Genomic DNA, 19853 nt, shown 5'->3' on the forward strand with positions numbered 1-19853 from the left:
ACTCGGAGAGTGTCTCCCTATAAACCCCTACATATGCAAAGTTCACCTCCCCAACCGTGCTAACCAGACCACACACAGAAATACAAACCCCTTATGTCTCTATAACAGGCATGCACACATTTCAAAACTGAAGTAGGAACATTAGAATCATATGAAATTCGTATTTGAACAAATAAACTAAGCAATTATGAGTGGCGTAATGTTTAGCTTCAAGGGTGGAGTGTTGGTAGTGCGACACAAAGCAAGTAGGCAGATTGTATTCCATGTAAAAAGATCGAAACCTATGTAAAAGCTGGAAATGACACTTTCTTTCTATACAATGCAGTGTTCGTTACCCACACATGATGGAAGAGATCACATAGAGAAATATTATTCACTCATGTCTACGGTTCCAGTATTTAGAAACAGGGTGGTCCACCCTAAAAGAAATTGACAACAACTATGACAAGGCAAGCATAGATGTAGTGAATCAATCATTTACTTGTGAGCTTATTAGGACAAGTATGCAGAATTGTAACTGCAGTAAGAGGCCGTCCAAAATCTGAATGAAGAAGTTTGTCTAGCACTTATTGTTTGCAACTAATCAACATGAATAATTGGATATTATATCGAATGAGTAAGAAAGACAAGTAAAATTGTCAACAAACCTGGCTTGCAGTAGTAATCTGGGTCAATGTCACTACGACCAACAATCCAAAATGACTAGTTTCTGTTCCGAGGGCCGTAATTTTGAAAACCCTGTGAACTTTAGAGGTACTAAAGATTACCGAAATACATCTGAACCATTATGTGTAGGTAGCATTGAGCACACAACAAACCCTAATGACAGTCCTGCCTAATGAGTAATGAATCAATTAGAAAATGGATGATGAAGAGTGGCTGATGAGTGTTGAGGATGTATCTCAGGATAAATCGGGTTGGCTTGGTGGGTGCTGCACGCCTGAGGCCTGAACGGACTGGGAAGGTAGGCACGGCGGCGCGCCCGGGCAGCGGTGACGCTGTTGGGCGAGCGGCTCCTAGCCTCCTGTTAGTCCGGCGTCTCCTCCTAGAGTCATGCCGTCCCGGGACGGCAAGTCGCCGGCGAGGCAGGCGGCTGGGGGCGAGTAGAGATCGGAAGCGCGCAGCAGAATAGAGGGGAATCGGGGCCTGGGACGACCCAAAATCCCAGGGTGGGCCAGCCCACCGTGGGCACCTTGTAGAGATACACACCCGAGCAGGGAACATGCATTTTCGAAACTAATTTAGGAACATTTAGCTGACCAATTAAACAACTCTGTTTTAATAATATCAGATTCGTATTTGAACATCTAAGCTTGTTTAGCTTGATGGGCGGAGCAATGTTATTATGACATGAAGCACGTATTCTGATCGTATAGTGATCATAAAAGGGGGAAACTCTAAGCATATTTTTTTTAGCAAAAGAGGGTTTCCCCTTCGATTTCTATTAAAGAAACTACCACGGAACCAACATGATCAATTAAACCCTAAGCATGATCAATTAAACCGTATTATGGCTGTGCCATGGCAGATTTGAAGTTGCAAACCGGAGAAATGATATTTAGCATCCATTGTTTGCTTCGAACTAAGAACTAAATTCTAAGAGCTGAAAAGAAAGTAGAATAACCAAGTTAAGATCTGTTTTCTGGTTGAGATCAAAAAGTTGAGGAGATATGAAGTACCACCTCTCTTGCGGCGCCGTGTAGGCATCGGGGGTGCTATGGCTGTCGGTGGCGTTGAAGCAGATCTGTGATGGTAGACGGGTGCATCGGGGGATAAGTCTCGTTGCGGTGGAAGAGAAGGTCGTGTGAGTGGCCCCGACAAAGAGGACGACGACGACGATGAAGCAAGAGGACGCGATGCAAGGCTATTGGTCCGTCGCCGTGGATGAGAAACGTCCATCTCTAACAGTGGATGACGCGGTCTTGGTAGGTGCTCCGGCATGGTGGAGGACAGTGGCGATGGATGTGGTGGAGGACGGTGGCGATGGATGGGGTGGCAGATGGAGGCTGGTGTGGGGATGGGGTGTTCTAGCGCGAACGGTGTATGAATGGGAAAATGGAGGGAGAGGTATGGGGAACCATGTTTTTGGGACGCGCCTGTCTGAAATATGGGAAAGTTATGAACTTAGCCCCCGTTTAAAATTTGGATGTCTCGTCGGTTGGGGATAGGACGGTAATCTCGCATCTCGCCAATATTTGCCCAGAGCGATTTCGGGCGAGGAGAGGGTGGTTGGCGCCCACGGTGTATGAACGGGGCTGACACGTAGGGCGGTTGTGTCACGTCTGAGTGAAGTTACAAACCTGCCCCTATTGAAAATATTTGCCTACATTGATTTCGGCCGAGTCGAGTTTGTTTTGCCGCCCACTGTGTATGAATTGGGAATGGAGGGAGAAACAGAGGTCTTTCGGACGAGCTTGAATCAAATGTGTTTTGCCGCCCATGTTTGACGCCCACCGTGTCGGAATGGGCTCAGAGGCGGTCATGTCACGTCTAATTGAAGTTACTAACCTACCCCTGTTTAGAGTAGTGGAAACCGGGCCGATGGATTGTCCGTGTAATGGGTAGACAGTAATTTCCATCTCCCAAACACTTGGCTTCGGGCAACCAACATGGGAGTGGACATTTTGCTGCTTCTTTCGAATTTTGGGACAATAAGCATCCACGTTTACCCTGGCAACTAAATTCGAATCCATTTTGTATTCCTATATGAATCTTTATAAATCATTCTATGTGTTTTTATATATCTTCAAAAGGACGACAAAGATGTATTCCACTGTCATATATGAATATGGTTTACAAATGCCGACACTCAAATTCAGAAACTAGAATCCAGTTTAAGGTGAATTCGAATATTTGTAACACTTCATGTCCAACTCAAATGTCAAACGCAGCATAATGTGTACTCCCATTTAGATATGTACACAAGCGATGTATCAAGATTCAAATACCGAGTCAATCAACCAAGAATGTACAGAACTAACAGACATATAAACACTTATAGAGTATATGGATCAATAATATCAACTAACATACATAAGCCAGGCCACTGTAACTTTTTTGGCTACAACAACATCCGTTTTTTAGCCAGCATCTTGGCCCTTTCCGATGCGTGCCACTTATGGTCCATCTATACTACTACTATTGTTGAATGCACATTCAGCCCGATTGGCATATTTGTAGGTCTGGCACATCAAGCCAAATGAAATGTCTCCGAGTCTTATCAATTAATACATAATTGTGCTCAAATAAAATTACAAACCAAAAAACAAAAAAAACAATTATTACATGATCTCTAAAACAAATGGTTTGATTGATTACATGAACAGACAAAACAAAGGTTATTCAACTATGGAAAGAACATTTCACCTATGATTTACCAAGTAGGAATTTAATTTCCTTTTTTCCTTCAGGACCTTAACAATCTGGTTAGTCTCAGATTGCTTCGTTTTGAAATCCACCAAATATTTAATGGTTGTCTTGAGTACTCACTACAAAACAAAGACACACCCGTGACATTTTGGGCCAAACAATTTTTTTCTGTCATACATATGACACTTCTATGATGATAATTGTGACAAAACCCGGTATCATCATAGATGTTGTGGGCTCCTACTTCTATGACAAAAAATCATGACAGAAAATGGGCTTTTCGTCCTGGGCGGGCCGGAGACGCAGCTGCATGACATTCTTTGGGCCGTCCATGACGGAAAAAACCATGGTAGAAGCGAGGGGGAGGAAAATTTCGGGGAGTTGCCGGTTATGGTGGGAGGTCGGGGGCCGAGCGATGCGCGTTTCTCTAGTACACGTACGCGCGTGTGTGCGAGGCGTTGGCTCTAACTGAACCCGAGCGAGGCGTTGGGCTCTAACTGAACCCGAGCGATTGCACCGCGGGCTACGCGTTACTGAACTCGAGCGATCGATCGATGGCTGTTAACTAAACCCGATGGAGCGATTCCTTCGGTACTGCTGCTAACTGAAGCCGATCGATTGGATGAACAGTGAGCGTTGCGGGGGGTTTGGATGAACAGTGAGCGGTGCCGTTGCCTCTAGATGAACAGGACCCCGTGGTGTGGAGGGCTGGATGAACAGTAGACGGTGGAGGGGTGGCCGTGGAGGGGTGGTTGAACAGGACCCCGTGGTGTGGAGGGCTGGATGAATAGTGGATGGTGGAGGGCTGGATGAATAGTAGATTGTGGAGGGGTGGTTGAACAGTAGCCGGTGGAGTAGCACGTGGTGGAGGCTGGATGAACAGGAGCCCGTGGAGGCTAGAGGAGGTCGACGGTAGCCCATGGAGGCTGGAGGTGGTCGATGATGGAGATGAACAGTATCCCGTGGAGTCCCGTTTCGACAGTAGGATGTCCGTTTCCTCAGTTTTGCGGTACGCCACACCCCCCGATCAACAGGACCCCTGTTTCGACCGTAGGAGGTCCGTTTCCTCCGTTTTGCGGTACACCACACCCCTCTCGATCAACAGGACCCCCATTTCGACCGTAGGAGGTCCGTTTCCTCCGTTTTGTGGTACGCCACACCCCTCCCGATCAACAGAACCCCCATTTCGACCGTAGGAGGTCCGTTTCGTCCGTTTTGCGGTACGCCACACCCCTCCCGATCAACAGGACCCCGTTCTGAATGTAGGAGGTCCGTTTCCTCCGTTGTGCGGTACGCCAGGCCTCGTTTCCATCGCCTGTTGTGTCCAAGCCCTCCCGATGAACACGACCACGCATTCCGTTCCGACCCAGCCGGTTGGCTCCCCATGAACATGATGACGACGCTGTTTCTCCGTTCCGACCCAGCCATGTATGTATGCGCAAGTAGGCGTTCGAGACCCTGTCAGTATGTACGTACGTGGCCGTATTTTCTTTCTTGCACCCTCGCCGCTGTACGTACGTGTACATGCTACGTGCGCCCCTCTACTATGACACATGCACGCCTCTACATCGACCAGTATGTACATACACGTTCGCAACCAGAATGACAATGCTACGTACGCTTCGACCAGGTGGGTCCCGACAGTCAGGCACTTCCTTGCGTGCGAAGATGTAGCTGGTGGGTCCCACCAGTCGGGCGGCGAATCGTTTTTTTTTTGCCCGGACGCACTTCCTTGCGTGCGAAGATGTAGCTGGTGGGTTCCAGCAGTCAGGGGGGTGAATCGTATTTTTTTGCCCGGACGCACTTCCTTGCATGCAAAGATGTAGCTGGTGGGTCCCAGCAGTCAGGGGGGCGAATCATTTTTTTTGCCCGGACACACTTCCTTGTGTGCGTAGGTGCAGGTGGTGGGTCCTAGCAGTCAGGGGGAAACATTTTTTTCGCGAAATACGGTGGCCCGTCCGGTGGGTCCCCGCTGTCAGGTGGAGGAATAATTATTTTCCGCGTAATAAGGAGGCACTTCCTTGCTGCGGCCGTGGACCCAGCTGTCAGCCTCTCCACATACAGTCCACGTCCGATGGAAGTCCTTCCTTGAACACGTTGACCATGCCGCGCCGAGAGCACCAGGGCGGTGGACGACGGTGAGGCCTAGGAAGGGGACGACGGGGAGCCGGGGAAGATGCGACAGTGTAAGCCCGCGCGAAGAGGAGTACGAGGGTTCACTGGTTCGGCTGCGGTGTGAGGCTGCCGTCGCCGCAGGGCCTCGACAGTGGTGGGAATAGTAGGGGGCAGTGAGGCCTCCGCGGCAGCACATCCGGCCACGGGAAGCAGGAGCATGCGGCACGCCGGGCGCTGCTTTGGGTGGCTGGAGCAAGAAGACCAGAGGTTGAAGAAGCACTACGGCCGTTGGATGGACATCGTACGGTCACTGGAGCTAGAATCGTTTATATTGACTAAGTTGACAAAGCCATCCGTCCTCGTCAACTTAGTAGGCCCACAAGTCAGCCTCCCACAAAGGTGGGTCCCAGCTAGTAGGGGGGCTATTCATTTTTTTGTGCGTAATAAGGAGGCACTTCCGGTGGGTCCGAGCTGACAGCAGGGGGAACGTTTTTTTCACGAAATACGGTGGCCCATCGGGTGGGTCTCAGTAGTCAGGGGCAAATGTTTTTTTCGCGAAATACTGGTGGCCTGTCCGGTGGGTCCCTGCTGTCAGGTGGAGGAATAATTATTTTCGCGTAATAAGGAGGCACTTCCTTGCGGCTGCCATGGACCCAGCCGTCAGCCTCTTCACGTACATTATTCTTCCGATGGAATTCGGTCGTTGACCACATTGACCATGCCGCGCCGAGAGCACCACGGCGGTGGATGACGGTGAGGCCTAGGAAGGGGACGACGCGGAGTCGGGGAAGACGCGGCAGTGGATGCGCACGCAGAGAGGAGTACGAGGGTTCACTGGTTCGGCTGCGTTGCCGTCGCCGCAGAATAACAGGGGGTGTGGGTGAGTGGAGTGGAGGGATGGCCTGGCCAGCGGTGGGAGTAGTATGGAGGCGGTGAGGCCTCTGCGGCAGCACAGCCGACCACGGGAGGCAGGAGCAGGCGGCACGACGGGCGCTGCTTTGGGCGGCTGGAGCAAGAAGACCAGAGGTTGAAGAAGCACTGCGGCCGTTGGATGGACATCGTACGGTCAGTCGAGCTAGAATCGTGCATATATTGACTAAGTTGACAAAGCCCTTCGTCCCCGTCAACTTAGTAGGCCCCGTCAACTTAGTGTACATCGTATGGGGAGTATTCTTTTTTTTGGGCGTAATAAGGAGGCACTTCCTTGCGTGCGAAGATATAGCTGGTGGGTCCGAGCTGTCAGTTGCGGTAATGTTTTTTCCACGAAATACAGAGGCCCTTTTGGTGGGTCCCAGATGTCAGGTGGAGGAATCATTATTTTGCGTGTAATAAGGAGGCATTTCCTTGCATGCGACCGTGGACCCAGCTGTCAGCCTCTCCACGTATAGTCCACTTCAGATGCATGTCAGTCGTTGACCACGTTGACTACGCCACGCCGAGAGCACCATGGCGGTGGATGACGGCGAGGCCTAGGAAGGGAACGACACGAAGGCAGGGAAGACTCGACAGTTGTTTCCCACGCGGAGGGGAGTACGACTGTACGAGGGTTTACTGGTTCATCTGCCGTCGCCAGAGAATAACAACAGGTGTAGGACTGTGGGTGAGTAGAGGGATGGCTAGGCCCGCGATGGGAGTACGGTGGGGCGGTGAGGCCTCCGCAGCAGCACAGCCAGCCGCGTGGAGAAGGGAGCAGGCAGTCCCGCGGGCACTTGTTTGAGCGACTGCAACAAGAAGAGCAGAGATTGAAGAAGCACGACGGTCGTTGATTGGACATCCAACAGTATACAGCCATCTGTGGAAAGCCTCAAATCTGTGGAAAATAGCATACAACCCATCTGCCATTATTTCAAATAGTTTACAACCCATTTGCTAATTCTTACGATTTTTTTGGAGCCCATATTCTTTTTGTTAGCATTACATCCCATATTGTGGCCACGGTTAAAAAATTATACGAAATTTTACATATGTCGGTGCGGTCTGAACTGTTTTTAATCCCAAAATTTCGAGTCACAATCAGACTGATTTTAAAAATAAATGTATATCAATATAAAATCCAATAAATTGTCCACGCATAAAAATCAATGCAATTTAAAATCTCAAAATGAAAAAAATATATTTGAAACTAATTGCCGGTTTGACGTGTTTTAAAAATGTACAACCCATTTCTCATGATTGATAGGCCATTTTCTCGGCCAGCCGAATGAAGCTCTCCTCGTCTTGAAAGATTTGCAGCCCAACAGGCATGATAAAGCGACTTACTTGACAAATCACAAAAAAACTGGGCTAGCCATTTTCAGAAAGAAAAAAAAACTACTGGGCTGGTCTGTGGTAAACATAAAAGAAAAGGCTGTCTAGACAGGCCAGAGTGTCCCGCACAACCCAGTTGATACCCTGCTTCCGTCTCAAAAACAAATTAGATAAATGCCACTCCAATTATGGTGATTCATAAAAATGCCACTGCAATTTCCAAACTTTGAAAAATGCCACTGCAATTTTTGCAAACTTTGAAAAATGCCACTGCAGTTTGCAAACTTTCAAAAACGCCACTCCAGACTTCGAAAAATGCCACTAGAAATGGCATGAAATGGCATTTTTCAAAGTTTGGAAATTGCAGTGGCATTTCTCGGAGGCATTTATCAAATTAACCCAAAACAAAAATAAATGGGCGAGCTGCTAGGTCCCTGGTGCCAGCCGCTCGTTGTGCAATTCTCTCGTTTATTGACTACGTTGACAATGGCATGGGACCCAGATGTTAGAAATCCACTAGGAGGAGCCTATTTTTTATTGGCTTGAAATAAGGAGGCACTTGCTTGCGTACTGCCATGACCTTGGCGGGTCCGTGCTGTCATCCTTTCCACGTACAATCATCTCCTGATTGTGTACGCGTCAACTTGCTAGGCCCACAAGTCAGCCTCTAAACCCGTGGAGGACAAATACAACCCATTTAAAAAAAATAACAGCCCATTCCATACGTTCAAACGGAAAGTTCAACATTAAGAGCAAAGTAATAGGCCTGATCCACATATAGAGTACTGAACTTCACGTTGACAACCATCATAGCCAAGTTAACTATCTACTCCCACTAGACAAGTACTAACTTACTCTTAGCTAACTAGACGATGCCGGCCGCCATCTGTGGTACACGCTAAACGCTGGCACCGGCATCCTACGCCTCGCCTCGGACTTGCCAGAGGTGCGATAGGGCGCATTGGTCACACGCGTTGGCCCTTTCCATGCCGGCTTGGTCCACTGAAGCTTCGGCTTCCAAGCAGGAAACCCACTTGAGGAGCTGGTAGTAAAAATTGGCGTCGCGAACGCGTGCGTGCCCGACAGCCTCTAGGGCTATTTGCCGGGCGCCGGCCTCCACGTAGTCGGCCCAGTTGTGGGTGCTCTGCTCGCGACTCAGAGCATTGGTGCGCTGCTGCTCCATGTCCCGCTGGCGGCGCAAATCAGCGATACGCTGCTCCTCTGCTAGGCGGTCGTGCTCCAACAACTCCTGCTCCTCCGCCATGCGGCCGCGCTCCAACAACTCCTTGATCTACGCATTGCCATCTAAAGACAGATAAAATGCCTCCTCCCTCCGTCTGCCTTCCGGTGAAAAACCAAACACTAGTTCCGGCGGTGACCGCCTCCGGCGTCGCCTACCACGGACGGGCGGGGGCATGGTGTACGTGGCGAGCGACATCGTGCCAGTGGGGGCTTATGAGGATATGGCGAGTTGGGTCACGGTGGCACCAGAGAAGGCCGGGAAACAATACTTATAGGGGGAAGGTAGCGCGACGGTCATCGGAATTCAATGCATAATGTCTTAGCGCGCCAGCTTGCCGTGGAGAACTAGGGAAACTGAAATTATGATTGTGCCGTCCTGTCCCGTCTGGGTCGCACGCCGGCATGGCGGTCAAACAAGCGCACTCGAATCATCTCCCTCCTTGTCAATAATGATTCCACGGATTTAAAAAGCCCGCAACAATTAAAGTGTATCTTTTTTTCGTATCAGTTAGCTGCCTTAAGTATGGCTGGCTGCATGCAGGCACTCAGAATCGCTCGCAGGCAGTACGCGAAGCATCATACAACGAGTCGCAGCCGAGGGCACGCATGCAGCCACTTAAATCGCTGGAATTAATTAGGCTTAAACTTCTGCATGCCGTTAATTATTGCCATGCCTTGGTCTTGCTGCTTTGCTCACGGGACTAATAAACCCGGACGGAGGGAGTACCTTGGTTGGTGAGAGGTTTGAATTAAGCCCTGCAAACCGGAAAGGAGGTACTAGTACGTGCATGAGCCGCTATTTATTCGTGTAGGATTGAGTAGGTCATTTCTTGAATTGAGCCCTGCAAATCGGAAAGGAGGTAGTATGTGCGTGATCCGCTATCTATCCGTGTAGGATCGATAGTGTAGCTTGTCAGTTTCTTCAGAGGTAGGCATTTTTATCCGTGTAGGATCGATAGTGTAGCTTGCCAGTTTCTTTAGAGGTAGGCATTTTTATTCAAAAAACTGCCACTTCGCATCTTGCATCGCAAATAAGACTACCAGGAGCGCATTTGTAGGCTAGCTAGTGATCAATCAGTAACTTGTAAACACTGAACGAACAGAAATTAGTAACTGTTAATGCATCTCAATGATTCACAGATCATATACAAATATGTAGCTCCAAAAGCAAAGATCAGCCACTTCGGAGCTTGTGTCGCAACTAAAACTAACTAGTACAATTCCCATACATAAGATCAACATGTTAATGCATCTCAATGATTCATAGATCATATACAAATATGTAGCTCCAAAAGCAAAGATCTAGAAAAAACATATGTTCTTCCTACTAACATGGATGCTTCTATTGGCCAACATTCAGTACAAACTGAAAGACAAATTTGTTTGTGAAGTCTACAATTCCTCTTGCAAACATAAGTGGTTTCACCAACAGCTGGAACCATGAGAATGAACCACACATGATGGAGGAACATCCACTGCAATATGATTTTGTCTTCTCTCGATCACACCGCGAGACTATTTTCGGAATACAAACTTTAACTTAGGCAAAATGATGCCCATTGTATAATCAGACCAAAGCAATGAAGCACAAACTGTTGGCCAGTAAATAGTATAGTACTACTTTTCTGCAGTCCATGAAGTGACTATCCAATCTTTGTGTCTATTTTCAAATGGCACTGCATGCAGTGACTATACTATTCTCTTGTGCAGTTCAACCAAAATTGCGGACACTTTGTTTGTTTGCCAAATAGCAACGGGCAGACATCTCTGTCTGCACAAATATCAAGCAGCTAGTAACATATCAAGCAGCTAGCAAACCACTGGTATTACTATCTAATGACAGTACAAAAAGAGTAGTAAGATAGTAGCAAACCATGTACCTTCGTAATGAACAGCTCATAGTGCCACCAATGGGATATAAAGGTTTGGAAAAAACATGCTCCTAATGTTGAACCAGTTGGACTTTTTGTGCAGCTCCACTAAAATTGAGCATCCCTGTTTGCATAGATATTGAAAGTGTGATTACTATAAAAGTGGCACTAGTTGAAGCATAGACTCACAAATATAAGCATTCGAATTTCTTAATGGGAAAAAGGTAGCAAGACTGTTTCTAACAACCTGTTTGAAGGAATAAATAAAGCAACAACGACTGATGTCAGGAAGGCATACATAGTTTTTTCTGAAAACTGAGCCATTCCTGACCTTTCCTCTTCTTTTAAGAAAATTTTCTGCAGTTCTACTAAAATAAAATGCCATCACCGCCTTGACAATTCAGTGACATTGTACAAAAGGAAATGACTTAACATTACATCACGATGTCAGGTATGTAGTCGACAGGAATTAGAGACAAACATACAGACCTCCTCCGATAACATAATGAACATTAATTTTAACAAAGGTGTGACTAGCTTTACCGAGATAATTTGAGTGAACTCTACACCATTCGAATACTACAAATATACACTAATCAAGTGGCTAGTGCAACAGTAGAGTAGTTAGTTTATTACAGGGTACAGTACAATGGTTTTACTGAATAGATTTCAATAAACTCTAGCACTGGAAGGTTTTTATAAGAATTAACAATACAAAATGTAAAGGTAACAAGTTTCAGCATTGGTAGACTAGTAGCATTAGACAAAATGTAAAGGTAACAATACATCCACAATCAACAGCTAACCCTGAAATAATCCAGTGACATTAAATGGCATTGCTTAAATTTATCGGTGGCATTAGACTGAGAGCGGCATTAGTTAAATGTGGCTTCACTTTAGCAGTAGAATTGGTTGACTTGACTGCTGGCGTTATACTAACAGCAAAAAAATTGGCAATAAGAGCATGGGAGGCCCATTCGGATAGTGGGCGCACCAGTACGATGTACCTCCACGGACGCAGAGTGGTGAGGGAGGTATGGTTGCCCAGAGCAACAAATATCCAGGCAGCATATGTGGATTACGTCCCATTTTTGTTCTCTTTAGCCACCTTTTTCCTATGTGAGGACAACAAATCGATCGACCTGTTCATTCTCTATTGCGTTGTCATGCCTTTCTACCCTTCTTCAACCAAGAGACATGAGACTCGTTCCTTAGCTACTGATTTCCCCCTTTTCAACCTAGATGCGGTTCGATGCCTACTCTCTTGGACAGTACAGTCTCCCTTCCTTTCCTTATTCAACTCAGACAAGGATTAGTCTGCATGAAGTAGGGTTTCCTTTAATAGTGCAAATTATGGTTTTAGTCTGCGTGGCGAGCAGAGCAGAGGATAGCAAATTGGGAAGATGGTGGAGTGGAAAAAGATCCACATGCAACGACGTGCCAGATGGGGCAATAGAACAAGGGTATGGTTCGAAAAGAGGTAGCATACCTGAGGGTCGGCGGGAAGTGGCTTCGCTCGTGGTCGTCGTCCTCCGCACACACTACGACAACGAGCTTGGGGACGGAGGCCATCCAGCGCGGGTGCTAGGTCTGAGAGGACGGTGTTGTCGTCAGTGCGTGACCTCGCTCGCCGATGATGAGTGCGTCAACGCTGCACATCCTTTTCTTCCCCGGCGGATCTGTGACCACCGGTGAGGAAGGAGAGAGGGGCCGTCTTTTTTAGATCTGGAGAGAGGGTGGTAGTGTGAGAAGCAAGTGGGCAGCCCTTGGCAAGAAAGCGCTGAAGCTCCAGCCTATATATCTTTTTTATACTACTAGTACTGGAGGTGTAGTAGTGGTAGAGTACTCCCTCCGTCTAGGTGAGTAAGTCATTTTAGGTTGTGCACCGTGACCAAGGAGGAGGGGAAAACAAGAAAACTTAATGTTCATTTGCTAATTAGTAGCATTGCATGCAATGAACTAACCACTGCATGTCGTGTTTGGTAGTCTCAAGTCATTAAAAGCATGCACACCTTACTTCTCTTATTGGTTGATATGTCAAGAAACAAGAAATGAGGTAGAATTTAATGCACCGCGCCTAAGTGTTTTGGGATTATTTGGTTTTCGTAAGATGACTTACACACCTAGATGGAGGGAGTAGTTTATATTTTCTCTGCATATAGTACCAGTTAGTCGTGCTTCAAAACTGAACGACACGCCATTAAAAAAATAAAGGTCGATAACTAATGCGGCACCTCGGGCCAACGCGGCCAGATCGCATTTTGCACGAGAAATTACACACCATGTTTTGTTGACATGTGGTCCTGTTCCAACATATCAGTGAGACGACGGCGAGTAGTAGGAGTATTTCCAAACCGACATGTAGGCCGGGGCGCCCCTTCGTGAACCGTGGCAAACTGGCAACCGCCCACCGACTCTTCGCCTTTCCCTCTCGATTTGGAACTGTTGTCGCACGCTCTTCCTCTCCCTCCTCCATTTTCCTTCAGCCCTTCACCCTTTCTTCTGCCATTGTTCGATCATCTTCTCCATGGAGGGAACAGGACGGAAACGACCCCGTTATTCTTGCCCTGATCTGAAAGATGACATGGTGGAGGAACTCATTGATCGGTGCGACGTCATCACCTCGGCTAGCATGGCAGGTTCGTTCAAGACCATTCTTGACTCAACTAATAACATCATTACAAGGAACCCAAGAGTCAAGGACCGGTTTGATCTCCCCTATCTTCTTTGCCGTGACCCTGATGACTGGCGCCGTCACGATGGAGGCCTCGCCCTGTGCAAGTTGATGTCACTTGATAATGATATGTATGATGTTAAGATGCCATCGCTTGAGGGCAAGGCTTGGGCAGGCGCAAATGGAGATTGGGTTGTTTACATTGGGTCCAACTACGAGTGGGAACTTGTGAATGTGTACACTCGTGACCGGGTTCCACTTCCAAAAATCTCAGCAGACTACCTAGAGGTTGAGAACACCGGTATTGTACGCACGTTCAAATACAATCATGGTGACTGTCTTCTATGGAAGATAGCAATTTCTTGAGTTCCCAACCACTCTTGGAATTACAACAACTATGAAGTTGTTGCTATCTTCGACAAGCTTGTTGCCGTCCTTGCTGGTTTGACTCGATGGATATTGCTCAAAAATCAGTTTCTGTACACGGATGAGTACTGTGATGCAATTGAATACGAGGGCCTTGTGTTTGCTGCCACCACTCGTGGCTTTCGAGTTGCTTCTGTGAGTGAGTGGTGCGACGAGGCAAAAATATATTTTCCGAATACAAAATTGTACGTGCATTGCAACAGGTTATCGGATGAGGCCAATCAAAAATAGTAGTACACTATTTGTACTAGCTTGACATGCTTCGCGCGTTGTGCGGGTGTTTTTACTGCAGCCATATTGTACTCTACTACGTAACCAGCACCTTGAATCCTCAATACTAGTAGTACTATATAGTAAGTAGTAGGAGTAGTAGGGTGGCATGGGCCACAACAAGCATTCACGTCCAGGAGTACGACACACGCCACCAGCACGACTTCCATCTGACACCATATTTCTTGGAGTCCGTGCTAGAGCACTCTCTTCAACCTCATTGTTTCTCTAACTCAGCCATCGCGCGGCGGGCGAGGTGGGCATTTGCCGATAGTCGGTTTCCTTAATTGCGGTCCCACTTGTAAGGCCAACTGCAACGGACGACCCCAAATGGACCTCCGTTTTGCACGAACTCCCATGATAATTTTGACTAGAAAAGCAAGACCAAAGAAAACAAGAACCACAAGAATACATTTTACTACTCCTGTAAGTTGGATTAGTGCCTTCTTGATGCATTCATTGTTGATCTGCGGAGGCTCGATCTTGCGTGCTTCTTTCTTCTTCGAGTGTAAAGAAGTAGACGTCGCTTCCTCGCATCTAGTCTCATGTCTAGTGAGGGAGTCCTGGATTAGGGGGTGTCCGGATGGCTGGACTATGACCTTTGGCCGGACTCCCGGACTGTGAAGATACAAGATTGAAGACTCCGTCCCGTGTCCGGATAGGACTTTCCTTGGCGTGGAAGGCAAGCTTGGCGATATGATATGAAGATCTGCTCCCATTGTAACCGACTCTATGTAACCCTAGCCCTCTCCGGTGTCTATATAAACCGGAGAGTTAGTCCGTAGGACGAACAACAATCATACCATAGGCTAGCTTCTAGGGTTTAGCCTCTCTGATCTCGTGGTAGATCAACTCTTGTACTACCCATATCATCAATATTAATCAAGCAGGAGTAGGGTTTTACCTCCGTCGAGAGGGCCCGAACCTGGGTAAAAATATCGTGTCCCTTGTCTCCTGTTACCATCCGCCTAGACGCATAGTTTGGGACCCCTACCCGAGATCCGCCGGTTTTGACACCGACATTGGTGCTTTCATTGAGAGTTCCTCTGTGTCGTCACCCTTAGGCCCGATGGCTTCTTCGATCATCAACCACGACGCGGTCCAGGTTGAGACTTTCCTCCCCGGACAGATCTTCATATTCGGCGGCTTCGCACTGCGGGCCAATTCGCTTGGCCATCTGGAGCAGATCGAAAGCTACTCGCCTGACCATCAGGTCAGGTTTGGAAGCTTAAACTACATGGCCAACGTCCGCGGGGACTTGATCTTCGATGGATTCAAGCCACGGCCGAGCGCGCCGCACTGTCACGATGGGCATGATCTAGCTCTGCTGCCGGACAGCGCCCAGAGCGCCGCTCAGGTGTTCGCTCCGACCGTTAGCTCGGAGCCGACTGCGCCAGTCGGGGACGGACGGTTGGACACCGCCCCAGGAGCCGCAATCTCTACGGCGATAGAGCCAAATACTTGCCTAGTCCTTTGCAAGGCCCATGACTCCAAGGTGCCGGACTCCGTTCCGGACTCCGAATCTTCCGCACCCCTTCCGATCGAACCCGATTGGGCTCCGATCATGGAGTACACCGCTGCGGACGTCTTTCAGCACTCGCCCTTTGGCAATATCCTGAATTCACTAAAGTCTCTCTCTTTGTCAGGAGAGCCCTGGCCGGACTATGGTCAGCACGGTTGGTATGTGGACGACGAAGAAATTTGAAACCCACCCACCACCCACTTTGTAGCCACTGTCGACGATTTAACCGACATGCTCGACTTTGACTCCGAAGACATCAACGGTATGGACGCCGATGAAGGAGACGACCAAGAACCAGCACCTATAGGGCACTGGAAAGCCACCCCATCATACGATGTATGAATGGTGGACACACCTAAAAGAAACAATGACAAGGATCAAAAGGGCGCAACCAGGGATCGCTCCCTCGAAAAACAATCAAAGCGGCGGCGTAAGCGCCGCGCCAAGCCCCACCTCGATAAAGACCCAGCCATAGAGCAGGGCGAATCAACGGAAGACGAACATGCCATTGAGCAACCGTCCAAACAGGGTGGACAAACCGAACAATCCGTCCCCGGGAAAGATAATAGTCCGGACGACCTCACACCGGACAAGTTGCTAGAACACCAGAACCTCCACCAAAGGCTCGTTGCCACTGCACGTAGCCTGAAAAAGCAGAAGGGGAAGCTCAAAATAGCGGAAGATGCACTCAAAATCAGATGGGGCAAAGTACTCAATACCGCACACAAGTACGGCAACAGTCATCACACAAAGAGCTATCCGAAGCGGAAATTACTACCGGAATTTGATGAAGAGGCCTTAGAGCCCCCACAGTCAAAAAACAAGGAAGCCACCAGGTCGGATAGATGACCCCACGATCGATCTCAAGCGAAAAAGGGCGCCGCACTCAATACGGCACGCGATCCGCCCAAGGATTCACATCAAAAAACCGGTCCAACCAGATCCATCTATGGGCCAAGAAAGCAAGCTCCAGTGAGCAATGCAACGCAACAAATATCCGAACATCACGACACACCTACATACAGGGGCGCTGCACATCCCCTATGTTTTACCGATGAGGTACTGGATCATGAATTTCTAGCGGGACTCAAGCCCGTAAACATAGAAGCATACTACAGAACAACAGACCCTGGAGTCTGGATCGAGGATTATATCCTTCACATACACATGGCCAGAGGAGATGACCTTCACGCCATAAAATACTTACCCCTTAAGCTCAAAGGGCCAGCCCGGCATTGGCTTAAAAGCCTTCCCGAAAACACCATAGGAAGTTGGGAAGCGCTCGAGGATGCTTTCCGGGCAAATTTTCAAGGGACCTATGTCCGACCTCCGGATGCAGATGATCTGAGTCATATAACTCAGCAGCCCGGAGAGTCAGCCCGGAAACTCTGGAACAGATTTCTTACTAAAAAGAATCAGATAGTCGACTGTCTGGACACCGAGGCCCTAGCAGCTTTCAAACATAGCGTCCGAGACGAATGGCTCGCCAGACACCTCGGCCAAGAAAAGCCAAGAACAATGGCCGCATTAACAAGCCTCATGACCCACTTTTGCGCAGGAGAGGATAGCTGGTTGGCAAGAAGCAGCACCGGTGACCTGAGTACATCCGAACTCAGAGATGGAAACGGGAAACCGCGTCGTAACAAAGAACAATGCTAGATCAAGGATAACAGCCCGATGAGCACGACAGTCAACGCCGGATTCAAAAGCTCTCGACAAAATCAGAAAAAGCCGCCCCCAAAGATGATAGGGACGAGCTATCTAACCTCAACAAAATCCTGGACAAAATATGTCAAATCCACAGTACCCCTGGGAGACCTGCAAACCACATCCACAGAGATTGTTGGGTCTTCAAGCAGTCCGGCAAACTCAACGCCGAACACAAGGGGCTCGACACACCAAGCGAGGATGACGACGCACCCCACAAGAAGAACACCGGAGAACAAAAGAAGTTCCCACAAGAAGTCAAAACAGTAAATTCACTTCAGATGACAAAAGGGAAAAATAGAACGGTGCTACGCGCCATACGGCCCGCCCCAGAGGAGCACCACCACTGGTTGTTACAACCAATCACTTTCGATTATCAGGATTACTCCAGAGGGGTCCGGAACGCAAGCTGGACTGCCTTGGTCTTGGATCCGATTATTGACGGACTCCAATTTACACAAGTCCTTATGGACGGCGGTAGTGACCTAAACCTGTTATATCAGGACACAATCCGCAAACTGAGGGTCAACCCAGCAATAATTCGCCATGGCAACACTTCCTTTCAAGGAGTCACGCCAGGCCCAGATACCCAGAGTATGGGTTCCCTTTCGTTAGAAGTCACGTTCGGCTCACCCGACAACTTCCGAAGTGAAAAGCTAACCTTCCACATCAGCCCATTCATAAGTCGCTATCAAGCGCTACTGGGACGTGAAGCTTTCGCCCGCTTTAATGCAATACCGCATTATGCATCCCTTACACTCAAAATGCCCGGTCCACGAGGCGTCATCTCATTAAAGGGAAATATCAATTGATCCCCAAAAGTATGGGTAATGGTGCGGCCGCCTGGACAGCCACACACTAATCCAGCCCTACTATCATGGACACGGCTTGACGAGTCCGGCGTAAACACACAAAGGCTTAATAGCCGCATAACCCTGTACAAGGGGCTCCGCGTGTTTACACCAGGAGACAATATGGCTCAATTTTGCTCATGTCTCTGTACTATATTTTGTTTATTTTAATATAGATTTCTCGCACGATTATTTTTTACTAAGTTCCTCTCTTTCGCAGACGAACACCGTGCTACGCCCGTCCAGGATACGGCACAACGGAGACACATGCGTAGACGTGCAGTAGGGATCCGTTTTAAGGATTCTTTTCAGATTAAGACCCTGCGTAAACCTTTTTTACTGTCTCTTGTTGATAAACATCCCCGGGTTTTCACTATAACCTAGGAGGAGGCTGGCGTCTTGGCATGTGGCCATGCCAGAATCTTGCGAGTACCTGGACACCAGGGGCTTTTTTTACTAAGGGCCTTGGTTCGGCCCGTCTTCATAAAGACCGAATACCTTAGGAAGTGTTCGGCGTCGCGAGTTTGGCCTTATATGCATCAGCTCCGAATCATGTCTTGGGTCAAATGTTGGGTTTGCCCGGCTCCTGTGTTTTGCTGCCTTATGTTCCGCTATATCGGCTAAGGCGGCACCAGGAGAACTACTGCGATTGTGCCCCAGTTCAGCCAGGCGAGCACCTCAGTAGAGAAAGCCGAAAACTGACTGTCATGATATAGCGAGAGACTGGTCAACCACTCGATGACTCTCGGAATCTTTAGGATTCCTCCGCATTAACGAAGGGCCGCTTCTCGGTCAGGCACACACGCGCCCCGAATTCGGGCGAGCGCGGTGCCCCTAAGGGCTATTAAGTAGCCCCACTGTCAAAATCCTATGGTGAGAGTGATAAAGAATTATAGTCCGGTTGCCTAGTTCGCTGCGCTATCACCTCCTTTGTAGGACCAAGACGTTGGATTAAGTGTGAAAAGGCGCCTTTTTGCGAACACCCCTGCATTATATGCGTGGGGGATGAAGCCAACGACTGCCATCTTTCAGGTTATATACACATATACATTAACGACCGCACAAGAGGTGTTATAATTCTTGCAAGCACAAGTATAAAAAGCTTTTATATTCTATGAAAATATTCCTTTTACAATAGCACATGCTATTCAAACACAACATCCTTCGAGCACTGCGCCTCTATTAAACAAGCGCCCGGAAGAACTTCCTCAAAGTAGTGCTTGGCAGGTACTCGGCTTTCGTCCGAATCCCGGGATGTAACAACACTGGCCTTCATATCCGCCCAGTATGTTTTGACACGGGTAAGAGCCATTTGTGCACCCTCTATGCACGCCGACCTCTTCATTGCACCAACATGCGGCACCGAACCAAGGAACTGCTGCACCAAGCTAAAATAACTCTTTGGCTCTGGCCCTTCCAGCCACAAACGACTCACAACATACCTCATGGCGAGTCCGGATAACCTGTTCAGCTCCGCCCAGGCGGCCAAACGGTCGGATACCGAAAGTGGGCGTTCTGGATTATGGAACTGCGACCAAAAAAGTTCTTCCAATTCATGG

The sequence above is a fragment of the Triticum dicoccoides genome, chromosome 6B (genome assembly GCF_002162155.2).
Source record: "Triticum dicoccoides isolate Atlit2015 ecotype Zavitan chromosome 6B, WEW_v2.0, whole genome shotgun sequence".
Taxonomy (NCBI): domain Eukaryota; kingdom Viridiplantae; phylum Streptophyta; class Magnoliopsida; order Poales; family Poaceae; genus Triticum; species Triticum dicoccoides.